General features: G+C 45.8%; 1 protein-coding gene across 1 annotated transcript in view; it reads right to left on the bottom strand.

Annotated features, from left to right (window-relative positions):
- Positions 1–7,500, bottom strand: part of epha8 (eph receptor A8) — a gene marked incomplete at both ends in the record, with an annotated part of 124,444 nt that overhangs the window by 102,168 nt on the left and 14,776 nt on the right.

Raw genomic sequence — 7,500 nt, 5'->3', positions numbered from 1 at the left:
AAGTAGTCCTGTAGCCCTCCTGAAGTAGTCCTGCACCCCTCCTGAAGTGTCCTGTACTCCTCCTGAAGTAGTCCTGTACCCCTCCTGAAGTAGTCCTGTACCCCTCCTGAAGTAGTCCTGTACCCCTCCTGAAGTAGTCCTGTACCCCTCCTGAAGTGTGGCTTTAATGTGAACAGTTTGTCAGTGTGACGTCGGTCACTATGAATGTGAAAGCAGGGGCTTATTGGACATGTGTAGAGTGAAAGGTGCTCTGAGATTAGACGTGTTCAACGAGCACACGGAGAGAAGAGGATCACATTATTCCAGCTTAAAGTCCAACTGAACCCGTTCGGAGCCCAAGTGGCGCGTGGGTCGCAGTCAGTTTCAGACTGAAAACATAACTTGTCTGAGATGACAGGTTGAGAGGCGGGTCATAGTAGCATGTCGATGATTTTATTTGACAATTCTGGGGACTGGATTTGGGCTTTGGCCAATCCTGGCGTGTCCCGCCCCCAAATCCAGTGGGATTCAGCGTGTTGTGGCCATGTGGTGCTCTCCTCGGGAAGAGCCTGGTGAGGCGAGCTAGGCGAGTAGAGCCGCAGCAGGCAGCCAGCTGCCTTTTGTGTTGTGCGGAGCGAAGAGTGCAGCCCCGTCGGCCTGGAATCTCCGAGGGGCCGGGGTCTGAATTCGGCCTTAACAACGTTAACTCACGTTATCCTGGAATGCGAGTTTAAGAGCCAGTTATATTTCTTTGTATTCTTAGACATTACCGTTTGCTTTTTTTTCGTATGTTACCTACAATTGGCCAAGTTAGTAGTTGGTTTATGGGCTAGAAAGTCTGCCAGATTACAGACACTTTTCTCCTTCATTTGGAAGAGAAAATTATCCTGAAATGAAGATTTGATTGACAGCTGCCATGTCTGATATGATTGGTTGAAATGGGGTAGAAATGTGATAGTACTGGGTGACGTCTGCAAACTGTAGATTACTGTTATGAATGAAATATTGAAAAATGAACTTTTGATGTGAAAAAGTAAAGAAATTAGATTTTTGTGATTTGTTTGGCATACATTATTAAATAGATGCACTGAATACCCAGGTATTTGAACTAAAGGAGAAATCATTTTTGGGTTCAGCTCGACTTTAAGGGACACTCCAGCACAACACAAGCATGCAGGCTACTTAAAGGAGCATTTTTGTATTTTTTAACCTGGACCTTTAATGTTCTCTTCACTTTTTGTGTCTAAATAACTAATCCGAGCATCGGGTCTGGAATGAATCTGTTGCACGCACGCACACGCACACACACACACACACACACACACACACACACACACACACACATGCGCGCACGCCTACGCCAACACTGAAACAAGCATGAATTCAAAAATACCTGTAGCTGCGACCAGATATGCATGACATCATCTACTACTCCATTGTGATGTCATCCACTCCATTGTGTCACGTTTAGTGACTTGGGTGCGTTCGTAAATCCAATCTGACGCTCTACACTGAAATGAGAGCACAGATGTAGGCCCTACATTTACATTACAACAGCAGCACTCCCAATTTACGAATGTTCCGCTCTGGCGCTCAAAGTGGCTATTTACAAACGCACCCGTAGTCCTTGACATGATGGCGAAGCAGCTCGTCACACTTATGAGAGTATGGAGCTCAGCGGTCACGTGACTCTCCGTGACATTTTCCCCCAGTTTCCAGCCCCATTCATTTTCTCCATAGACATTTAGAAAAATCCTTATAATATATATAATATAATATATATTATAATATAATATTATAATATATAACGAGTTTTAAGGCTGGAAGCAAACCAACCCGTGACCTACTGAATCATGAGTGACCATAAAACATTTGGTTTGGGCAAAAACAAAAAAATAACAATAAAAAAGTATGTTTTGCTCTTGCTGCTGTCATGAATTCTAAAAGAAAAATCAATTGTAGTTGTTCTGTACGTGACCTTCATCGTTTCCTCTTGAAGGAATACACTTTTTTTTTTTTTTTTTAGAGATTGTTGGTCAACTTCCCTGGTAAGTGATGAGAACATGCTCGAAGCTACAGTATAGACCAAATCAGCGGGATGTTTACATTTACTTCCGGGTACCCCTGAGGTCCACACATTATAATGGCGGTGGACGGCACAAACTGACGTGTTGAAGACAAAAACAGACAAAGAAGACAAAAATGGTTCGTCCGTGTTGTGTTGTTGTTTAATATCATTCATAACAACACTTTCACTAACGTTAGTGGAGACCAGACTAGCTAATTTACCTGTTGGACCAGACTAGAGTAGACTTGAAGCTAAATTAAATTGACGTGGCGTCAGTAGCTCTGTCTGTACCAGGCTCTTTCTCGCTGAGAAGAGCCTGGTGACGCGAGGTTACTCTGTCTGTAACGTAAAAAAACAGCGAGTTTGACAGACAAACAAAGTTATTAGCTAGCTAACACTACATAAAACAAACACAGAAGAAAGTCTAGATACGTCGGACAAGCATGTTTACCAACCGTTTAACCATTTAAATTGAAAGTAGTCGGCCGAAAACAACGAGAGGGTTTGACAGCATTTATTTGACAACACGCACATTTAAACCTGCCGCCTTCCCCAAGTGGTACCCGGAAGTAAATTTGTTTACATGGTGACGTCACGGTGATTTGGTCTATATATTCAACCGCAGGAGCAGGCAAGAGTTCTGGCTAGCGTTAGCAGCGCTGCTATTGCTAGCTTCTAGCCATCAGCTACAGATGCTAGCTGACAGGGGTCCACACACGCACGCACGCATGCGCACACACAGAAATGTGACACCGCATTTTAACGGTCTTCATCTTCATCAACATAATGTCAAACAACATCTTGGGAGTTTGAGTTGTCACCTAGAATGAGTCAACACTGTGCTCTAACCAGTGAGAGGTGTAATATAAAAAACTCTCGTAACGGACAAGCCCGTCTTTTATTGTCACACGAACACCACAACACATGCATGCGGCCACAACACACTCATGCTGACGGTGGCCGGTGAAAAGTGTCCTCTGCATTTAACCCATCCAGGCATGTCCTTTCCTCCGGGGGGGCAGGCCAGGAGCAGTGGTCGCTTTCTCGTACAGCGCACCTCTGCCTGTGCAGCGGAAGCAGAAGACAATCAACAGGCTTTTATTTCGGACGAGAGGCTGCGACACCTCCCTTCAAATGCGATTTCATACAATGTAATGGGGGGGATCGGTATAGAGTAGATAAATACGGCGAGAAAAAAATGCATATGGCAATAGCATGGAAAAAGCGCACAGCATCGACCCTCACAATCTTTATGCATCACATCCACGGCTGCAACACCATGGCAATTGAACAATGCCAATGTCACGTCTCCTGTAGAAAGCACCCGGTGCATGTCAGTCAGCCCATGCAGCCATAACAATATCCAATATCACTGCCCCTAAAATATGACAAAGTAGTAAACCAAAGGAATAACGTTACCTTTTTGGACAATAAGTTTCTTCAAGTGTTGAAATTGTCGATGGCGTTATGTTTATCTGACCCGCTTTGCTCTATTCCTATTTATATCCTATCTGTATCCTCTCTTACTATTTACTGCAAATATCCCCTTTTCCCCACGGGGATCGTTAACGCGTCATCTCATCTTATCTTTGTACCACCTAAACCTACAGTATACTAGACTCCTCCCCCCTCCCTTTCTCATCTTTCTCCCAATTCTCCCTGAAGTTTCTCTCCCCAGAGGCCCCCCCCCCCCTTTTCCCCTCCCCACCCTCTCCAATGTGGTGTAAGCATTTTGTCCTTGGTGCAGAGACTTGGAGAGGAGGAAGAGAAGAGAAGAGAAGAGAAGAGACAGGACATGAGAGGGGAGGGAGAAGTCTGCTGGGAGGCCCATTATGACTCTCTGATGTAGACGTTCCCCCCCAAAGAAAGCCCTCCGTGCTTTTCAGCTCCTCCCCTCTCTCCTCTCTCCTCTCCTGTATTCTGGCCTGAGTGAAAGGAAATATTTCATAAAGGTCTGAAGTGCTAAACAGACCCGACGACAACTGCAAACAACAGGCTGGCCAAAAGCGTGCGCGCGCACACACACACACACACACACACACACACACACACACACACACACACACTCGGTCAAATAGTGCAGTGCCCGTTCCCCTCCCTCCCCTCCCCTCCCTCCCCTTCCCCCCCCCCCCCCCCTCTTTTTCTCCCCACACTGCACTCTGTCAGTTCTTGAGATACACGAAGGACAGACAGACACACAGTACAGACATCCCAACAGACAGACAGTCCTGCAATTATAGTATAGATTATGTTAAAGTAACACAAATGTGTGTTGTCCCAAACTAGATGTACTGAACATGTTTTTTTTAAGAGATGCAAAATAAATAATAAGGCCATTTTCACACTATTCTGCTTTTTTGCAAACTGCCTTTTTAAGTCAATGGAAAAAGTGGACTGAGCAGCAGGGTCAGCTTTTTTTTTCTTTCTAAGGCTGAGAAAAGTTTGTAGAGGAGACACTCAAGACGTGAAACGCTTTTCTCAGTCCACACACGTACATGGGTATTTATTTATTTTTTACTTTTTCTATGCGTTTTGGCCTTTTCGTCCGAGCGCAAACCGCATTTTACAGTAGGTAACTGAAAACAGACCTTTTGGTAAACTCCCCGCAAGCTGGAGATTTTTCAAAACTCAGTTTGCGGGTATTCATGTAGACAGGTGAGCCTTTTCAAAAAGACCTGTGTACGTGCAGTCTAGGCCTCAGTCACAACACACTGCTGTACTGTACATGGGCAGCTGATGGGCTCCTCTCTGCCACCTTCAGGGCGGCCAGTCTTCTAACTGGACAAACCCCAAATACAGAAACCCTAACCGGCGCGGTATGTACAACATACACGCATGGATCTATTGGCTTTATGTAACCTACAACTATTTTACGCTTGGAAACAAAACAGCTCACCGCATCAGCACCAGAGTGTCTGAAATTCTTATGGAAATGAAGTACACAGAAGTGAAAATCATAATATGGTCAGAAAGCGCGCGGGGAGTGGCGTGTCCGCTCTCTCACGCCTGAGCAGTGAGCGGGGGTGATTGGCTTGACACTGGCCAAGCGTACCACCAGCACAATCCCTCATATCTTATTTGAGCAGGTGCTCCCGGGCTGGAGGAGCATGGGATGCTGGAGCATGGGATGCTGCGTCGTAGCTCCCTGCAAGGCAGTGTGTTTGCTGCATGATGGAGGGTGGAGGATGCTCAGGGCCACAGCGAGGCTCATCCTCTCCCAGGGGACGGCAGTGAATAGCTGGCTACGCTGCTGCTGCTGCTCGGGTCTGTCTGGTATCCCCGGGGGAGGGAAACATCCAGAGAGGTATGGACGTACACCCGAGGAGAGGCAACGTAGAACTATTTATAGAGGGAGAGGTGAGGAGAGAGGGAACGGGAGGAGAGGAAGGAGAGGTGGAGAAGAAAAAGGAGAGAGAAAAGAGATGACAGAGTGTGATTTCCGCGGCCGATATAACTGTGGCGTTCACGGAGATCGGCGCCGACCGACATGTCGGCGGGCACCTGCCCAACGGAGGAGCCGGCGGGCGGGAGGGGGGGGGGGGGGCCCGGCGCTCGGGACAGACAGCCCAGCAGCGCACGAGCTAACAAAGTATGCCTCAACTCAACTTATTGATTTATGAGTTCAGGCAGAGGTTAGCTGCGCTCTGAAAGGGAGCGAGACAGACAGGGGAGAGAGAGAGAAGAGTTGAGGCAAGACGACAGTGATATTTTATCAATACCGACCCGAGAGATCTGTGTTTCTCTACAAGCCTGGCTCCCACTCTGCTTCCCTCTTTATTCAATAAAATGACTTTTTATTCCGTGTTTATTTTGCCACCCTCTCTGCTTCTTCCCGAGGCCTCACGCTCACGTCCGCTTGCTTCAGTCCTATGTCTTTATTCCATACTAGGGATGTCACAATATATCGTCCCACAATATATCGCGATATCAAAACGTGACAATATGTATCGTTGAAATCTCATATCGCGAGAAAGAAAAAGAAGCTGAACATGGTGGCACTGATCTGCACGTGATTGCATGCTCGCTCTCCTTTTCATTGCTTTGTTTGAACAGATGAGGGACGTCACAGACACGGAGGATGAAAATGGTGAAATTAGCGTGGAGGATGCCCCCTCGACTTACAAATCGATCGCAAAAAAATATTGTTAAAATATTGTATTGTATCCTTATCGTGAACCCAATATCGTGTATCGTATCGTGAACTGAGTGTATCGTGACACCCCTATTCCATACTGATGCACTTTCTTCACTGTCATTTCACATCAACAGCTGGTATCATTGCTTGGGCGTGTGCTTTAATGTAATGATGAATGTTAATAATCACTGTCAGTCAGTCTCTAACGTGTCACGGTCACATCGTTGTTTCTCAGTGTGTCTGCTGAAAGTGACTTTAATAGATGATAATGAACTGGGCCACCACACAGGCTATTTATTACATGTATGTCGTCGGGCACGGTGGCTCAGTGGTTTAGCGCTGCCGCCTCACAGCAAGAAGGTCCCGGTTTTGAATCCCCGGTCCGTCCCACCCAGGTCCTTTTCTGTGTGGAGTTTGCATGTTCTCCCCCCGTGTTCGTGTGGGTTTCCTCCCGGGTTCCTCCCACCATCAAAGACATGAACATGTATGTTAGGGTTAATAACATATAGGCTTGTGGACCACAGGAAGAAAAGCTGCTGCAATGATGTAGCTAATGATGATCCAAATAAACTTAAGCTTATGTTGCGATTCTGTTTCGTACAATACTTGAAGGTAATATACACCAAGTTTTTACTTACAGTAAATTAAAACCATCTACGCATCCCTCCCTTTAGATCAGGGGTGTCCAAACCTTTTTGAATGTGGGCCAGATTAGATATTATAATGTGAAAATACCAGTGGGGCAGCTGCTTCTCTCATCATATGGGTTATTAAGAAGGGGGGAAAAACATACAATTCAATAGTACTCTAAGCATTTTGTTTACCCAGCCTGACGAAGACCAGAGGTTGAAACGCGTTGCGTCTCATGTGCCCTTGTCCTTCTCTGAAGATGTACTTTGTATTACCTGATTAAGTTATACCTGTACATTACTTCTTTATTACATTCTTCTATAAGAATCAAGAAGCTCCCTTTTTCTAATTTTACCGTCTGAAAACATTAGTTCCACCTGCATTGTTACTTGGTGCTTGTCTACAAACTGTATGATGGTGCTGTCATCATTAGGTGAATGGAAAAAACGCAAAGCTAACTTGCTCGATCGATCGACCAATACTGTGTGGAGGGTCACATCTACAGGCTGCGGCCCACTTAAGATCAGCCCGTGGGCTGCAGTTGGACTTTGGACATGCCTGCTGTAGATGATCCGTGCTAACATTTTGGCATACATTAGGCTATGACATGTTGAGTGATACAAGGGAACTTGCATTGCCCAACACAGAAGACTCTTAGATAATAGAAATGAATAGAAATTAATATGTT

The sequence above is a fragment of the Poromitra crassiceps genome (genome assembly GCF_964638095.1).
Source record: "Poromitra crassiceps genome assembly, chromosome: 25".
Classification (NCBI taxonomy): domain Eukaryota; kingdom Metazoa; phylum Chordata; class Actinopteri; order Beryciformes; family Melamphaidae; genus Poromitra; species Poromitra crassiceps.
The sequence above is the reverse complement of the archived record's forward strand: the minus strand, read 5'-3'. Positions and strand labels throughout refer to the sequence as shown.